This window comes from Chrysemys picta, chromosome 8, assembly GCF_011386835.1.
Source record: "Chrysemys picta bellii isolate R12L10 chromosome 8, ASM1138683v2, whole genome shotgun sequence".
NCBI lineage: Eukaryota > Metazoa > Chordata > Testudines > Emydidae > Chrysemys > Chrysemys picta.
The window spans coordinates 89,815,231-89,832,837 of NC_088798.1; the positions used below are offsets into that span (position 1 = coordinate 89,815,231).

The 17,607-nt window shown below is 42.6% G+C and overlaps 2 protein-coding genes across 3 annotated transcripts in view; one reads left to right on the plus strand and one right to left on the minus strand.

The window, feature by feature from the left end:
* The window catches only part of LOC135973263 (uncharacterized), a 275,121-nt gene that overhangs the window by 186,297 nt on the left and 71,217 nt on the right, over window positions 1-17,607 (minus strand). The window lies entirely within an intron of this gene.
* UBTD2 (ubiquitin domain containing 2) overlaps window positions 1-17,607 on the plus strand; it is a 118,599-nt gene that overhangs the window by 44,927 nt on the left and 56,065 nt on the right. The gene's annotated exons all lie outside the window — the stretch shown is intronic.

A 17,607-nucleotide genomic window follows, 5' to 3' on the forward strand; every position in this document is an offset into this window, starting at 1 on the left:
AAGACGCTGTTACTATTTGCATTGTATCCATGTGTTCACTTTCGCTCACTCTCAGCAGTTGGATTCTTTCAAGGATGTTGAGATATGAAAACATTTTTTACTAGAAGGTGATCTGTTCTGACTGTCCCTTTAACACATCCTCTTGAAAACAAACAAATAGAAGGGCTTTCTCTGCAAGCACAACCTGTTGCTTTGATTGAAATCCCAAGTGAATTAATATAGGTGTCCCAAGTGAATTAATATAGCTGTCCTTAATTAAAAGTACGTGTGGCTAGAAGAATCCTCAGGCAATCATTTTCAGAATCTCCCAATGCTATACTAGACAAAGGAGACTCCAAGTTCTCCTGTTGATTAGATAGCAACAAAAACAGTTTGATCCCCCCCAACAGGTATCCCAAGCCAAACAAATCTGAGACAGGTAAAATACTCCCATGTCTTGCCTGGTACAAAGGTCCTCATGTAGTGTGCCAGTGCCTTCTTTGCAGAGCATGTTGTTCCAGCAAAAGTAATTTTAACCCTAAACAGACCTTTAGTAGTTCCACTAGGCAAGCTTCAACTGAGTCCTGGTGGTTATGGTTCCCAACTGTCCACAGTTTTCATATGCAGCAGGAGCAGTGTTTTGAATAAGTGATTTGAGTGGATGGGAAGGAGTCAGAACTACCTAATGTGGTACTGATTGATATCTTAGACTTTTGCTTTTTCATTCTGTGTTCCTTTGTCATAAGCAAGGTCCTGTAGACTCAGCACCAGTGTGCTTCTAAATTCTGCCGCAAGGCTTCCTTGGTTTTGCATGTCAGTGTGGAATTCTGTAATAGTTTCAGTTAAATTCAAAAATTGATTTAAATCGTGAAATGAAATGATATATTATTGAACTATATCGTGTATTGTTTTGCTATCAAATAGAATTATTTTAGTGACCCTTAAATTTTAATGTGCTACTGGATTTTTGTATTTGCAACATACACCTCTACCTCACTATAACGCTGTCCTCGGGAGCCAAAAAATCTTACCGCGTTATATTGAACTTGCTTTGATCCACCAGAAAGCGCAGCGCACGCCCCCCCATCCCCCGGAGCACCGCTTTACCGCATTCTATCCGAATTCGTGTTATATCGGGTCGCATTATATTGAGGTAGAGGTGTATAAACTACATTATAGAAGTTATAACAGAGGAAGATGGATATCTTGGCAACCAAAGAGGGGACATTTGGGGCTTTTGTCACTGAGGGGATTGTAGATTCACTGAAAATTTCAGCCAAAATGATCAGTTGAAATAATTAACAGTTGAAATGTCAACATCTGCTGCGATGAATGGGACCAGTTAACATCTCAGAAGCTGTTTAAGTGTTTGCGGACTTGGGAATACAACAATGCATTGGTTTTCACTTAGTTTCCATTTTGAAGGTTTTTCTTTGCAACTGAAAGGATCAGTAGGTTCACTGGTATCTAATTTATTTAATTTTTATAATAAAATTGTCACATAGATTGCCTCTCACTATGTGTTATAATTTTAACCTCTGTTCTCTATTACCTTCATTCTCCTTCCCTTGCATTTATGACACTCGTTAAGTCTTTTTTTGTAATTGGATTTTAGGCTCTGTAGGATAGGGACTGTTTCTTAGTCTATGTCTACACTGGCAACTAAACCACCCCATCCCACCCCCGAAAGACACAAGTTTTGCCGTGACAAGCAGAAGTGTGAACAGCGCATTGTCAGCAAGAACGCTCTCCTGCCGACAACGGAAACACCACTCGGTGGTGGTGGAAGTTTTGGGTTGGCAGGAGAGCCAACAAACAGCGGCTACACTGCACAACTTTTAGCAGCACAGCTGTAGCCACACAGCCATGTCGCTAAAAGCTGTGTAGTGTAGACATAGGCTCCACACACACATTTAGGCTAACGTAATGCGGCTCTGGTCCTGATTGAAGCTTCTGAGTGCTACCATAATACAAATGATTAATCAAAACATAATTGTTTTAGAAAATGAAAGCTTGAATCCCGGAGCACATTTCTGCAGTGAGAGGTAGATTCTGTGTCAAATTCAATGACTGGATTATACAGAACACTGATTGAGATATTTTGACAGCATTAGATCATGCATTCAGTTTAAATTTTGCACAAGGGTACAAATGAATTGTCACTTTCAGATGAAATATGAAACTTGTGACAGCAAGTCACTCAAAGAGACTGTCTGACTTGTTAGATCTTTGCCGTCCTAAAGATAGGATGGAAGACCAGTAAGTGTGGGGAAGGATTCTGTAGGGGTGGGATGGGTTAGCACAGTGATTTTCAAACTTTTTTTCTGGGGACCCAGTTGAAGAAAATTGTTGATGCCAACAGAGCTGGAGATGAGGGGTCTGGAAGGGGCTCAGGTGTGGGGCAGAGGCTGGCATGCGGGGGTGAGGGCTGCTGGATGGGGCCAGGAATAAGGGGTTCAGGGTGTGGGAGTGGGTTCTGGGCTGGGGCAGGAAGTTGGGATGCGGGAGGGGGTCAGGGCTCTGGGCTGGGGGTCCAGGCTCTGGGGTGGGGCTGGGAATGGGGGTTTGGGATGCAGGAAGGGATTCTGGGTTTGGGAGGGGCTCGGGGCAGGGGATTGGGACATTGGGTTGGGGCACAGACTTACCTCCAGCGGCTCCCGGTCAGCGGCGCAGCCGGGGTGCAGAGGCAGGCATCCCGCCTGTCCTGGCACTGCAGACTGCACTGCACCCCGGAAGCGGCCAGCAGCAGGTCCAGCTCCTAGGCGGAGGTGCGCAAGCGGCTTTGCATGACTCTCGCCCACAGACACTGACACACACACCCATTCCCATTGGCCGGTTCCTGGCCAATGGGAGTGCGGAGCCAGTGTCTCTCCCACCTAGGAGCCAGACCTGCTACCGCCCCCTTCTGGGGTGCAGCGTGGTGTCGGAACAGGTAGGCACTAGCCTGCCTTAGCTGGACAGCACCACCGACAGGACTTTTAATGTCCTGGTCGGTGATGCTGACCAGAGCGACCCAGTACTGGGTCGCGACCCAAACTTTGAAAAACGCTGGTTTAGCAGGTTGCTGGGAGGGGTAGGGCGGTGCATGGCTATCCAAATGTGTATGTGCTTGTTTATATATGTATATGTGTCTGTGCACATTCTTTACAGAAACCCACGTGTTCAATATGCAGTTTTGACTTGTTGATCAAATGGAAAGGAAATAATTTTCTTTTCAAAATTCTCTTTCAAAGCATCTGTACCTACATCATTGAGGGAATTCAGAGTTTGAAGTTTTAAATCCCAACTGTTTAATTGGGTGCCAAAAAGATGAAAAATCTGAAAATCTTTGGGTAATTAAGATGGCACTACTTTGAACATTCTTAGTAATTTAGGAGGACTATTATAAACCATAGAAAATTCTCCCTTCAGTGTTACCTGTAGCAGCCTAGTGCTTTGCACACAGATGGTTGGGGAGTGTACACATATTTATATATACACCAACACATTGTTTAATGCTGGCATTCAGCGGGTAATACCTTTGGGATACTGCCTGCCATACGGAGACTGAAGCCTGTTTTCTGAGACCCATACTGGAAGTATTATACACAGAACATTTCAGAAATGTAGGAATTAAAATTGCATCACATGCCCACTGTTGCCCAAAATAATGCCTAATTTTCATGCTAACTTTCAGTTCCAGGTAGCCTGTAGTTACAGAATGTTTAGAATCCTTGTCAGGTTTTCAAGGTGAGAAATTTTTTATCTTTGTACAGAGAGAATAGTCAATATTAGCCAGTCAAGTAAGCTGTTTTTTTTTTCCCCCCCCCCCTGTTGTCTTCTGGTATGCCAAGTGTCTTCCCGGGTGGTGTTTCAGTCTGTGCCTTGAACAGCTGGGAGGCTTGCTAGATCGAATGACCTTTACATTGCAAAGCAAGATACTTACTTTAGAAATTAATATCTCTGCCAATTGCCAAAAAACCTGAGTGTCTTACATCGATAAATTATTAAAAGAAAGGCTTTCTGTTTATAGGCTCACTGTAACCTAACTGTTGTTCACAAACTTAGCTGGACTTTGGAGAGGGGGGGAGATCACATTTTATTCTTACCCGGTTCCAAATAACACTAAAAAAGAGTGCATTACTTACAATAAATAAATAAAATAAATAAATGGAGATATCCTATCTCCTAGAACTGGAAGGGACCCTTGAAAGGTCATCGAGTCCAGCCCCCTGCCTTCACTAGCAGGACCAAGTACAGATTTTGCCCCAGATCCCTAAGTGGCCCCCTCAAGGATTGAACTCACAGCCCTGGGTTTAACAGGCCAATGCTCAAACCACTGAGCTATCCCTACCTTAGGGATCAACTACAAAACCTCCAAAATTAGTCTGGAAATGCACAATTATGGAATTCGGCCACTCCACTTCTGCCATGTAATCTGTCATCACTCTTGCCTGATATGATTTACACCACCCAGCCATCTTTAACTTTACCTTCTTGGTTTGTTATTTAAATGGATCCTCTGTCTCCATATCTTTTTTTGCCCTCTGGTTCTATTCAATGCTTGGCCAGTCTACTACCTTGCAACCCCATTCTGAGACCAGGGGGCATGACTCCATGCCCCTCTCATGGTTCCTCCAAGACTCCGCCTCCTTTGCACTTTCTCTGCCTCTTGACCTCACGTATGCTGTCACCATCTCCAGCCAGCAGCTTCTGCAGACAACCTTGGATTCAGTAATCGTCAACTTATAAAGTTTTTATTTATATTTTAGACAATGGTCTGAGTACATTTAAATAATTCTTTAATCTTGATAATTTCCCCCACACATGCCTTGCCCCAAAAAACAAAACATTAAAAGATACTTCTCAGGAATGCCAACATGACAAAATGGAGTTTAGTCTATACCGTTTTGAATTTATAATTCAGAAAAATAGAATAACATTAGCATTTTCTAACGCTTTAAAGCAGTATGGCCTTAATATTGTATTAACATGGCTATTTGAATTTAATGAACAGCACTTTTTACATACATCTTAGCAATCAAAAAGAAAATGCAAAAAAAAAATTAAGGTTGTGGTAAATTTGTTTATTAAAATGTTGCAATGTTACTTTAACTGTTTTCAGCACACTTAGTGAGTGTGTATATATAATTATTAAAAATTAATTGAAATCTGTCTCAATTAACTGGACTACTTAAACTTTGTGGCTAGGTGTTTTCTGTAGTGTGGGAATTTTTTTTGTAAGTTTCTGGTATACTGCACATGATGATTTTATCTTTCATCAAACAGCCCTAAAAGGGCTTCATTGCTAAGTCCAACAGCTTTCTGTTTAGGAACAGATGTGTCTTAAGATGGTGGGTTGTCATCCAGGGGTATGCAGAAGTCTTCCACGGGGTACATCAACTTATCTAGCTATTTGCCTAGCTTTACAACAGGCTATGTAAAAAGCACTAGCGAAATCCGTACAAATTGACTAAAGTTTCATACAGACAATGACTTGTTTATATTGCTCTGTATATCATACACTGAAATGTAAGTACAATATTTATATTCCAATTGATTTGTTTTATAATTATATGGTAAAAATGAGAAAGTAAGCAATTTTTCAGTAATCGTGTGCTGTGACACTTTTGTATTTTTGTCTGATTTTGGGGTACTGAAGACAAATCAGACTTCTGAAAGGGGTTCAGTAGTCTGGAAAGGTTGAGAGCCACTACTATCAACTAGTTAGGAACATGATTTTTCAATAAGCAGTCTTGCAATATTTTTGTACATAAGCATAACTGTCACATGTACTGTAGGTAACAGTTATGTTCGCTAAAAGTGGGGATGGTAATGCTAAATATATTGATGGACCTTAGAAAGATCTAGTTAAGTAAGACAGCTAAATCTAGTAGATATTTGTAAAGGATTTTCCTTCCTTTCACGAGAAAACATGTCACAGATAATATAGGTGAACACAAACTATATAAACAGAAAAGTGAAATACAAAATCAGATGCTTGAAAGAAATGAAACTTTGACTATGCACATTTAGAAAAAATTCTAAATACAACTAAGGAGCCTGCTCCAGATTCAGGCATAATTCCTACTATGTAGTGTTTTCTGCCTTTGGGTCTGGTTCACTATAGTAAAGAGTAGCTTTCCATGTAGATGCCTAAGTGCTGTATCCCTCTACTGATTTTCCTTTATGCATTTTGCTTTAGTCAATGTGATTCTCTTTGAAAAAGACGTTTTAGTACCTTATATAACTTGCAGATGTTTACATGCTTTTTCAGTATTATATTGCTTCTCAACCTAATAGTTCCATTACAGAATGTACTGAATTCCAGTAATACTTAGACCATTGACTCATTCGTTCCATATAGATGCAGATTGACTGATGGTTTTTAGAGTACTTGAAACTTGAAAAGTGCTACATAAGTGCTTGTTAATGTATATTGGATACTTCACAGGCAATGTTGTAGTCTACCCTATTGACAACTCCAAGGAGGTGGAGTGGGTGAATGGCAACAAATACAGTTCTTTGACTTGGAACAGCACAGTGCAAATAGAAAAGATATTTGTATAATAAAGGAGAGAATGACAGGTAAAATAGAACAGCTGACCAAACAGTATACTTCTCTGTAGATGAAAAGACAACCCTTAGGATATGTCTACACTACAGTCAAAGCCCCCTAGCTGGCCTGTGCCAGCTGACCAGGGCTCGGGTTAATTGAATAGCTGTTCAGGCTCGGGTTGGAGCCCTGGCTCTAGGACTCTGAAAGGTGGGATGGTCCCAGAGCTCGGACTGCAGCCTGAGCCTCATCTACACCGCAATTAACTAGTCCATTAGCCTGAGTCAGCTGGCACAGGCCAGCAAGGGCTGAGTAATTGCAGTGTAGGCATACCCTTAAAGAGTGTGCGTTCAGTGGTATTTGAGTGTTGATTTTAATGGAAAGTAAAATGAGATGCTCAACTGTTTTTCCCATTGGGAATTATGATGGACCTCCTGCCAGAGCTGTTCTGTCTGAGACTATTTTGTTAGCAGTTAATGGGGAAAAGAGTAGTTCATAGTTCAAATCCCTGTTGCAGCTCTCTTACTTATGACTGCTTCACGTTCTGCAGTTGGATCCAGAGTAGATCACAGGGAGAGGGAATGGAGCTTTCTCCACACCAGTCAAGATTTTATAGACCTCTATCATATCCTCCCTTAGTCGTCTCTTTTTCCATGCTGGAAAGTCCCAGTCTTTTTAATCTTTCCTCATACAGAAGCTGTTCCATACTCCTAATCATTTTAGTTGCCCTTCTCTCTACCTTTTCTAATTCCAGTACATCTTTTTTTGAGATGGGGAAACAAGATCTGCACACAGTATCATGATGTCGGCATACCATGATTTATATAGAGGCAATATGATATTTTCTGTCTTGTTCTCTATCCCTTTCCTAATGGTTCCTAACATTCTGTTAGCTATTTTGATTGCCGATGCACATTGAGCAAATGTTTTCAGAGAACTATCCACAATGACTTCAAGAGCTTTCTTGAGTGGTAACAGCTAATTTAGACCCCATTGTTATGTATGCATAGTTGGGATTATGTTTTCCAATGTTAATTTACTTTGCATTTATCAATATTGAATTTCATCTGCCATTTTGTGGCCCAGTCACACAGTTTTGTGAGATCCCTTTGTAATTCTTTGTAGTCTGCTTTGGACTTACCTATCTTGAGTAATTTTGTATCCTCTGCAAATTTTGCCACCTCACTTTTTACCTCTTTTTCCAGATAACTTATGAATGTGTTGAATAGGACTGGTCCCAGTACACACTCCTGGGGGATACCACTCTTTACCTCTCTCCTTTCTGAAAACTGACTATTTATTCCTATCCTTGGTGTGACAGTGTACCCCATAAGGCTTTATGGGGAGGGGGTGCTTATAAATGTATGTATGACATAACTGGAATACGTTTTATGCTGCCTGTGCCATGTAACATATCTCCGTAAGGGTTGTGGTCTACTATATCGATTCATCCTATTTGTACGTATATATCATTTTCTACTCGAGCTTAAGAATATGGGCTGTATGCTTGCCTGATTTCTAAGTAAGCTTTGTGAGGCATTTGGTCAGCTTCTTTAGGAAGGAATTTGCCAGGTTAAGTACCTGATCAGGAGACACTTAGGGAACAATGCATCTTGGAATGCTCCAATCCACATGAGAAGTCTTCCTGGAGACATGCAAGATGCCATGTGGACAATGCAAAGACTGAGTCATGCAGGGGCATGTGACTTGCCCAGGTGACTCCAAAACTCCATCTTGGAGCTGGGCTTTGCAGAGGAGGGAGGTCTCCACCCACAAGAGAGAGTCTACTTAAACCTGTGGGAGACCCCTCCATTTGGTCTTCAGCTGGCTAAAGAAGGAGCCTCTCCACCCCCCCCAGGATACTTGAAGGAGACTGAAACAAAGGACAGTAACTACAGGGGGTGTGAGTGATTGCTGGACCCAGGCTAAAAGGAGCTTAGCCTGTAAAAGGGAGCACGCTGGAACTGGTGAGGAAATTATCTGTATTCAGTTTGATTAGGCATAGATCTGCGCATTTTATTTTATTTTGCTTGGTGACTTACTTTGTTCTGTCTGTTACTACTTTGAACCACTTAAATCCTACTGCCTGTATTTAATAAAATCACTTTTTATTTAGTAATTTACTCAGAGTATGTATTAATACCTGGGGGAGCAAACAACTGTGCATATCTCTCTATCAGTGTTATAGAGGGCGAACAATTTATGAGTTTGCCCTGCATAAGCTTTATGCAGGGCAAAACGGATTTATCTGGGTTTAGACCCCATTGGGAGTTGAGCATCTGAGTGCTAAAGACAAGCGCGCTACTGCGAGCTGTTTTCAGGTAAACTTGCAGCTTTGGGACAGGAGATTCAGACCCTGGATCTGTGTGTGGAGCCAAACAGGAGTGTCTGGCTCAGCAAGACAGGGTGCTGGAGTCCTGAGCGGGCAGGGAAAACAGGAGCAGGGGTAGTCTTTGCACATCTGGTGGCAGCTCCCAAGGGGGTTTCTGTGATCCAACCCGTCACAGTGGCGTAGTCGAGCAGGGTCTGTGCACAGCTGATTGCTTTGAGATACTGGTAGTGATTTTAAGTGAGTTTTAAGTGTGGTGGCTGGAGAACAGACAAAGTGGTTACTGGTTTGTTATTTTCTGTTTGCTTATTTCGGGCAAGGGAAGTAGGGACAGAAAAGGAAGCTCTCTGTTAACTAAGAATCCCCTGAGCTGAGTGCATCTCAGTTTCAGTGAACTGCAGAGGGGTTGTGGCCCAGCACAAGAAAGCAGGACAATGAGTACTAGTGATCTCAGTTCCTGTGAACTGCAGAGTGGTTGTAGCCCAGCACGAGAAAGCAGGACAATGAGTACCAGTGACGCTGCTATTAAACTAAAGCTGGCCAGGTTGGAAGCAAAAGAGAGAGAAAGTGAACATAAGAGACGGCTGGAACTAAGACAATTAGAAATTAGTGCCATGGAGGCAGAGGCAGCGAGAGAGGCAGCGAGGGCGGCAGCGAGAGCGGAGGCAGAGGCAGCTGCCCACGAGAGGGCTATGGAGGCCCAGAGGGAGGCCCGGAAGCATGAACTGGCTGTTATGGAGTCAAAGAGACGAAACCCTCCCCCTGCTGGCTCCACTTCCCCAAAAATCCATAAATGGGAGCGGCTATGTCCACAGTATGATGAGTCCAGCGATATCGCCGAATATTTCATCACCTTTGAGAGACTGTGCACCCTCCATGCTATCCCTGAAGATCAGAAGATGACCACATTGATAGCAAAATTGACTGGCAGAGCTCTGGACATATTCAATAAGATGCCTATTGATGATGCTTCAAACTATGGTAAATTTAAGGAACTGGTTTTGAAACAGTTTCAGGTTACACCTGAAACCTACAGGGTTAAATTCAGGAGCCTTAAGAGGGGATCTGGATTAAGTAATGTGGCTTATGCCAATGAAATGAGAGATTTGGTAGATAAATGGGTGCGGGGGAGAGGCATTACCAGCTTTGAAGGGATGTGTGATCTAGTTACGCAGGAACATTTCCTGAATATGTGCAGTGATGAGGTAAAACAGTATTTGTGGGACAAAAAGGTAAATGCAGTGGGTGAATTAGCTGAGTATGCTGACTCTTATGAACAAGCCCAAGCTGCAATCAAACACAAACCACTGGCAGAAGGGTATAAGGTTGGGGGAAAGCAGAATCACCGTTTTACCCCGGGGTCTGGGAAAAAAGAGGCTGGGCGGTCACCTCCCCATTCCCCTGGTACTCGACCCAAATTTCCTGTGCGAGCAGAGGAGCCCAAGAGGTGCTATCATTGTAAGTCCACTGAGCACCTGAGGAATAAGTGTCCCTTACTGAGTGAAGCTGCGGCTTCTCAGAGCCAGGCTGTGGCCTCTTTCCACACAGGATTTGTAAAGCTTGCTTCCACACAACCCAGCAATGAGCATATGCATGCTGTTAAATTGAATGGTCAAATGCTTCTTGGATTAAGGGACACGGGTGCTGAGATTTCTGTGGTCAGGAGGGACCTAATCCAGGAGAAGGATCTGTTGCCAGGTAAAATGGCAGAATTAGAGCTGGTCGGGGGTTACAAAGTCCTTGCACCTTTAGCTAAAGTACACATGCAAACTCGGGATTTGCAGGCTGAGCTGACTGTTGCAACGGTGGCAAACAATTTTGCACCGTTTCTACTGGGGAATGATTTCTTTAGTGTGGCAGAATCTGTCCCAGGGTTGGTTAGCAGTGAGAAGGAATCTTGTGCTAAAAGCCCCAGAGAGGGGGGTGAAGTCACACGGACTGCTGGGGGAATAGGAGAGTGTCTCTTAGGTTCCTCTGCAGCAGTAAAGGATGCAGCTTCGGGGGCAGGGCTGGTTGTGGCCAGTTCCTGTAGCCCTGGGGCTCAAGGGAAGTTCCAGAGGGAGGAGCTGGACGAAGCCAGCTCCTGTCCCCTAATCATCTCCCCTGGGGAGGGGGATGTACCACCTTGTAGCAAGGAGGCCACCACAGCTGCTGACTGCCAGGAAGTTGCAGGTCAGCAGGGGGCTGGGCCTGCCCTGGGGTGCACAGAGGCGTGTGTCCCAAAGGTGGAAGTTGGAGTCCTGGGGACCGCTGTGGTGGGAACAGGCCCCAAGGACTCTATAGCTGAGTGCCAGCCCAACCCGAATGGAAGGGGAGGGATTTTGCTGGCCAGCGAGAGGTCTGTCGTAGCTGGTAGCTGTGAGTCCACAGCTGGGGCAGGATCACCTTCCCTTTCAGGGGACACAAGAGTGTCGGACCCAGAGGGGAGATCAAAGAGGGAAGCCCAGATGGAAGGTCAGGGGGGGCCAGAGAGTCCACCCACCTTTTGTGGGGAGGGGCTTTCCCAGGAGGAGGGTGAAAAGTCTGCATTCGAAATGCCAGCCCCCTCTCCTGTGGATCAGGTTTTAAGGGAAACCTGGGGGTCAGGCCTCCAGGATGAGGGGGTCTATCCAGCTGACCCATTGGAAACAGAAAGTGGGGTGCCCAAAGGGGTCCAGAGCACCCCAGGGAAAGCTGCTGTTCTTGCTACACTTGCAAGAGATAAAACTCTCTCTCCAAGACAGGGGAGGGGAAATCTCTTCATGGGAGGAACTTCACAAGGGAGTGGGGCCCAGCCCAGAGAAACTCCAGAGGGAGGGGCCGAGGACAAGTATGGTTGTAGTACACCCTTTCCTGGCCAAAGACCCAAGCACATGCCCGAACTAGAAGTCTTCCCCAAAGAGGCCGAGGAATCTGCATCAGAGGGTCTACCAGAGGGCACAGAGAACTGGGAAAATGCAATGGGTGCTAAACAAGTCAAATTGAGTGAACGAAGCCTGTCCACTGTAGATTTGCTGTTAACCTTGTGTCTTTTGCTAATTCACCTATGGGATAAAACAAAAGAATTCACACTAGTGGTAAACCCTTTAAAGATGTGGAACATATTTGATTTGTGGAATAAGCTGTTATACATGCTGGGGATGGTGACAGGACAGCCCCACCAGCGTGTTACTTTACAGCCCATACCTGTAAAAAGCAGCAAAAGCATAACAGGCCTATGCTGCTGTGTAGAAGGGGAAACTGAGGCACACCGCCTCATGGCATTGGTGGCTAAATGCCAAGATACCTCCACGTTAATGAGTATTGCTGCCTGCATTCTGTTAGCAATACTACATCCCTACCTGTTTGCAAGCATCTGGGGACCAGGGACCCCAAAATGGGCTAGAACCCCCAGGAGTGACACCATATGGTTTCAAGGTACTGAAAGGAAGTGTGACCAGAAACAAACAGAAATTTTACAGGTACTGCCTCCGCCATGGACAGTGTCCAAGTCTCTGGCAGTAAGTTCAGGGGGAGGGTGTGACAGTGTACCCCATAAGGCTTTATGGGGAGGGGGTGCTTATAAATGTATGTATGACATAACTGGAATACGTTTTATGCTGCCTGTGCCATGTAACATATCTCCGTAAGGGTTGTGGTCTACTATATCGATTCATCCTATTTGTACGTATATATCATTTTCTACTCGAGCTTAAGAATATGGGCTGTATGCTTGCCTGATTTCTAAGTAAGCTTTGTGAGGCATTTGGTCAGCTTCTTTAGGAAGGAATTTGCCAGGTTAAGTACCTGATCAGGAGACACTTAGGGAACAATGCATCTTGGAATGCTCCAATCCACATGAGAAGTCTTCCTGGAGACATGCAAGATGCCATGTGGACAATGCAAAGACTGAGTCATGCAGGGGCATGTGACTTGCCCAGGTGACTCCAAAACTCCATCTTGGAGCTGGGCTTTGCAGAGGAGGGAGGTCTCCACCCACAAGAGAGAGTCTACTTAAACCTGTGGGAGACCCCTCCATTTGGTCTTCAGCTGGCTAAAGAAGGAGCCTCTCCACCCCCCCCAGGATACTTGAAGGAGACTGAAACAAAGGACAGTAACTACAGGGGGTGTGAGTGATTGCTGGACCCAGGCTAAAAGGAGCTTAGCCTGTAAAAGGGAGCACGCTGGAACTGGTGAGGAAATTATCTGTATTCAGTTTGATTAGGCATAGATCTGCGCATTTTATTTTATTTTGCTTGGTGACTTACTTTGTTCTGTCTGTTACTACTTTGAACCACTTAAATCCTACTGCCTGTATTTAATAAAATCACTTTTTATTTAGTAATTTACTCAGAGTATGTATTAATACCTGGGGGAGCAAACAACTGTGCATATCTCTCTATCAGTGTTATAGAGGGCGAACAATTTATGAGTTTGCCCTGCATAAGCTTTATGCAGGGCAAAACGGATTTATCTGGGTTTAGACCCCATTGGGAGTTGAGCATCTGAGTGCTAAAGACAAGCGCGCTACTGCGAGCTGTTTTCAGGTAAACTTGCAGCTTTGGGACAGGAGATTCAGACCCTGGATCTGTGTGTGGAGCCAAACAGGAGTGTCTGGCTCAGCAAGACAGGGTGCTGGAGTCCTGAGCGGGCAGGGAAAACAGGAGCAGGGGTAGTCTTTGCACATCTGGTGGCAGCTCCCAAGGGGGTTTCTGTGATCCAACCCGTCACACTTGGTTTCCTGTCTTTTTAACCAGTTACTGATTCATGAGAGGACTTTCCCTCTTATCCCGTGACTGCTTAGTATACTTAAAAGACTTTGGTGAGAGACCTTGTCAAAGGCTTTCTGATAATCTAAGCACTATATCCACTGGATCAACTTTTTGTTAGGAAAATGACTAAAGTACAAATACAAAACAAGATTAAAATCTGATTTAAATCGAGCTTTTGTGTTTGCTGATTTAAATCATGATTAAAATCAGTGTTTTAAATAGGGATGTAAAATATTAAACAGTTAACCCATTCTAACCGTTAACCCCCAGCCCCGCACCGGCGGGAGCAACCCCACCGGGCCACCAAAGGCCGGCCCCAGCACCTCTCCTTTTAATTGGTTAACCAATTAATATAATTTTAATCGTTTAAATGGTTTAACTTTTAAAACGATATTTACATCCCTGGTTTTAAATCAATCCACTCTAAGAAACACTAGATGATATTGTCTTAAAGGAACACTGTCAACTTAAAAATTACCTTTGGAGAAAAGTTTCCCTATTATTATTATTATTTATTATCATCATAAGTAATACCTGAGGAGAGTAAAACGGAGAGTAAAGGAACATGTTTTTTTCTATTTCAGCTTGTTTAGTGTGTGCGTTTAACACACTTTGTGTGTACTTTTTCTGTCTGCCATGTATAGTCAATTCCCCTTTTCCCTGTTTTTTGTGTGTCTTTCACACAGCAACAGTGGAATGAAGGATGCTTGGATTAGGACAGAAATGAAATTACTCCAGGGTAAATGTGATACCTAAAACTACTTTAACTCCTTTTTTTTTTTTAATGGACTTAAGATTCAAGATGGCAGTGTCCCTCTGAGGTACTACATATACGTTGGAACCAAACGCACACAAGTATCTGTGAACGACAAACCTGTTACTGAATATCAGACTAACCGGGAGTACCTGAAGCACTCTGCATGTATTTCTTAAATTATTGCAGGATTCTGAATTTTTAGACTCAAGTTTGTAGGTTTCTTGTTTTCCCATTATGAAATAGTTCAGCTCCATAGAATACATGATATTTAATATCTAGTTCATCTAGTTTATTTTATAGCCATATAGTTTATTTTGTAAATTTTGCTACTGATTCTGGTGCTTTAAGCACTCCACCTTTTGTTTGCATTACTGCAACACTCGAACACACTATGGCAAAAAAAATCATTTCTCTGATCCTCATACAGCCAAGGAATAGAGCAGCGTTGGACGGACTAAACAGTATGTCCTTTCATTAATATAGCTGTTGGTGTTCCAATGCAGCCTTGACCTAGTTGACAGAAAATAGTGTGGAAAGAGCCCTCCCTTGCACTATGAAACTACCAGAAGGCACATGTGACTTTCTTTAAGTGGATTACAATAGTTTGTTTTTGTAGAAACCAGTGATGAAACTAACATTCATTGCTTTTATTGATCCAGGGCCAGACAGCTTTCTAGCCTGGACATATAAAGTTAGCTACAAAGTGCCACCAGCCCTTTTAAGGTTGTACCAGCTCCACATGACAGTGCCATTTGTATATAGTAATTACTTTTATTATCCCATCACAGACATATAGAGTAGTTAATTTTAAATCTCTACTAAGATTATAAATAGATTGGCCTCTTTTTGTCAAGGCATCTGAGAATGAAATCAGCTTTTTTTTTTTTTTAATGATGGGATGAAGCATGGTCTAGTGGCTGAATCACAAGACAGGGAATTAGTAGACCTGAGTTCTATTACTGGCTGTGCCACAGGCTTCTTATATCACCTTGGGAAAGTTCTTAACCCTGTACACCTTGGTTTCTTTATCTGTAAAATGGGGATACTTGCACAACTCACATTGCCTCTTGGGAGTCTTAAGACTCCTGATGGCAATAGAGTTTAGGTGCACTACAAAGCTGCCATGTTTAAGTGCTATTATTTGGGTGCTATTCTAAATAAGCACTTTATAAGGGCCCATATGCAGCCATCATTATTTTCCTTTGGCTAGTCAAATACTACCTGACTTCCAAAACATTAATCCCTAAAAAAGCCACCCAACAGACATATACACTAGAAGAAAAGAAGTGGAGAAGAGTGTCTTCCTCAGGAGGTTTTGATGGTCTCTTGACGCTAGTCTTTGAATCAGGCAAAAACCTGTATTTGTTAGTCTGGAAGTACCCACAGCAAAATGGAGACTTTTAATAAAAAACAGTTAACACAAGTTTTTTTTAAAGCAACAGAAACAGAACACTGATTTTTGGGAAGTACTGCAGTGTCGTTGCTATTTCTGGCTGTTCAGCCAGTGGTTTGATGAATCTGAGGCTGTGAAATGAGTTGGTGCTTTAAATTCTTCCGGGGTACTTTACGTTTTTAAAATTCACTTTACTTTTGTAAATTTCTGATCATAAAGCAATAGGGAGAAAAGGTGAGTGAGGTAATATCTTTTATTGGATCAACTTCTGTTGGCAAAAGAGACAAGTTTTGAGCTTACGCAGAGCTCTTCTTCAGGTGTGTGTCAGACCTGAAGAAGAGCTGTGTAAGCTCAAAACTTGTCTCTTTCGCCATAAAGGATACTGCCTCACACACCTTGTGTGTCTCTAATATCCTGGGAACAACACTGCAAACATAAAGCAATAGAGTTGCCTTCCTTACTAGTTCAATGAAAGAGCTTCCATTACAAATGACACACACGCTTTTTAAATCCCAGATTAATAGTCATTCGCAAAATCAGCCTTTCTATGATGTATTATGTTGTCTCTGCCCTAAAACACAGAACTGCATTTGAAAAGTATCTTCAGTGGGCCCTTGACCATCAGTCATGGTTTCTAATATGTTTCACTTCAAAATGCTATTGAATGATTTTACAGTGACTGCAGATCTATCTGTGCTTAATTTTAGACTTCAGTAGCAATCTGAAAACTCTTGAACTCTGGATATTAAGTCATCTCCATCAAAGTCATTATCAAAAATAGCCTTGTGGTGGGCCTATGGACTATAAGGAAAAGATTGTGGAATCTCTGTCCATTGTAAGGGATGTGATATCTGTATACAGTCACCAGTTAACTAGATTTGTAGCAAATTAGCTTCCTATTTATTATTAAACATCTAAAAAGGAAAACTGTATTAGACTATTGGTTTAGAGCCATCATGCCTGGTAAAAGTAACAAAGGCAGGGATAGGAGAACAATACAGTTGGCGCTGTTTGAAGTTCATAGTGATGTACTAATCTTATAATTCAAGATTGCTGCCAAAGGTCTCACAAGAAATAAGATTAGCCACAATGAGCATAGTGATCCAAAGAGAGTGCTTTAGGAAATTCTGCAGATGTGAAGGATTGATTTAGCCTGAACTTTTTCCGTTGCTGAAACTTGCGTGTAGGATTGTACAGTAGCAGGACATTGACATCTAACGCTTTTCAAAATTGACATTACACTTTAGAAAAGTTCCTTGACATATCAAGTTGTTTCATTGGGTTCCTTGTTACTCAGATGTTCAGCAAGTAAATTTAAAGCCCCATTAAAATTAACGTAATACATTTTGCATTTTTTCCCCACCTTCATTTATAACTGCTACTGCTAGCTCTCCTTTTACAGCATTCAGTACCTGGACTACTTAACTAAAATGACAGCTGCATAGATTACAGTTCTGCTGCTGTCTTTTTAAACTTTGATTGCTTTGATGTTATGCTTTAGCTACATTCATTTTATTTACATATAAAGCACTCTCTCAATGCTTGCCAATAAAAAATAAAAGAGCATGACAAAAATATAGTAATCATTTCACTTTCTATTTTCCTTTCAGCCAAAAGGGCACACTTCATTTTTTGATCTAGAGTAAACAAATTCTGGGTGAGAGGAGCTCTTCTGGTCTCTCCAGTCTGCTTCAGAAAATTATCTTCCACATACAAAAACAACCTGAGTTGAGAAATGTGTGAAATGTTTGGGCTGTGTTGGTTCTGGTCAGGTGCAGTAACTGTCATTCCTTTGGGAGATTTCACCAAAATTAACATTCTCATAGGATTTCTGTGTGATACACACTATTGAAAATACTATTTTTATTACTGGTGAATAGAGCT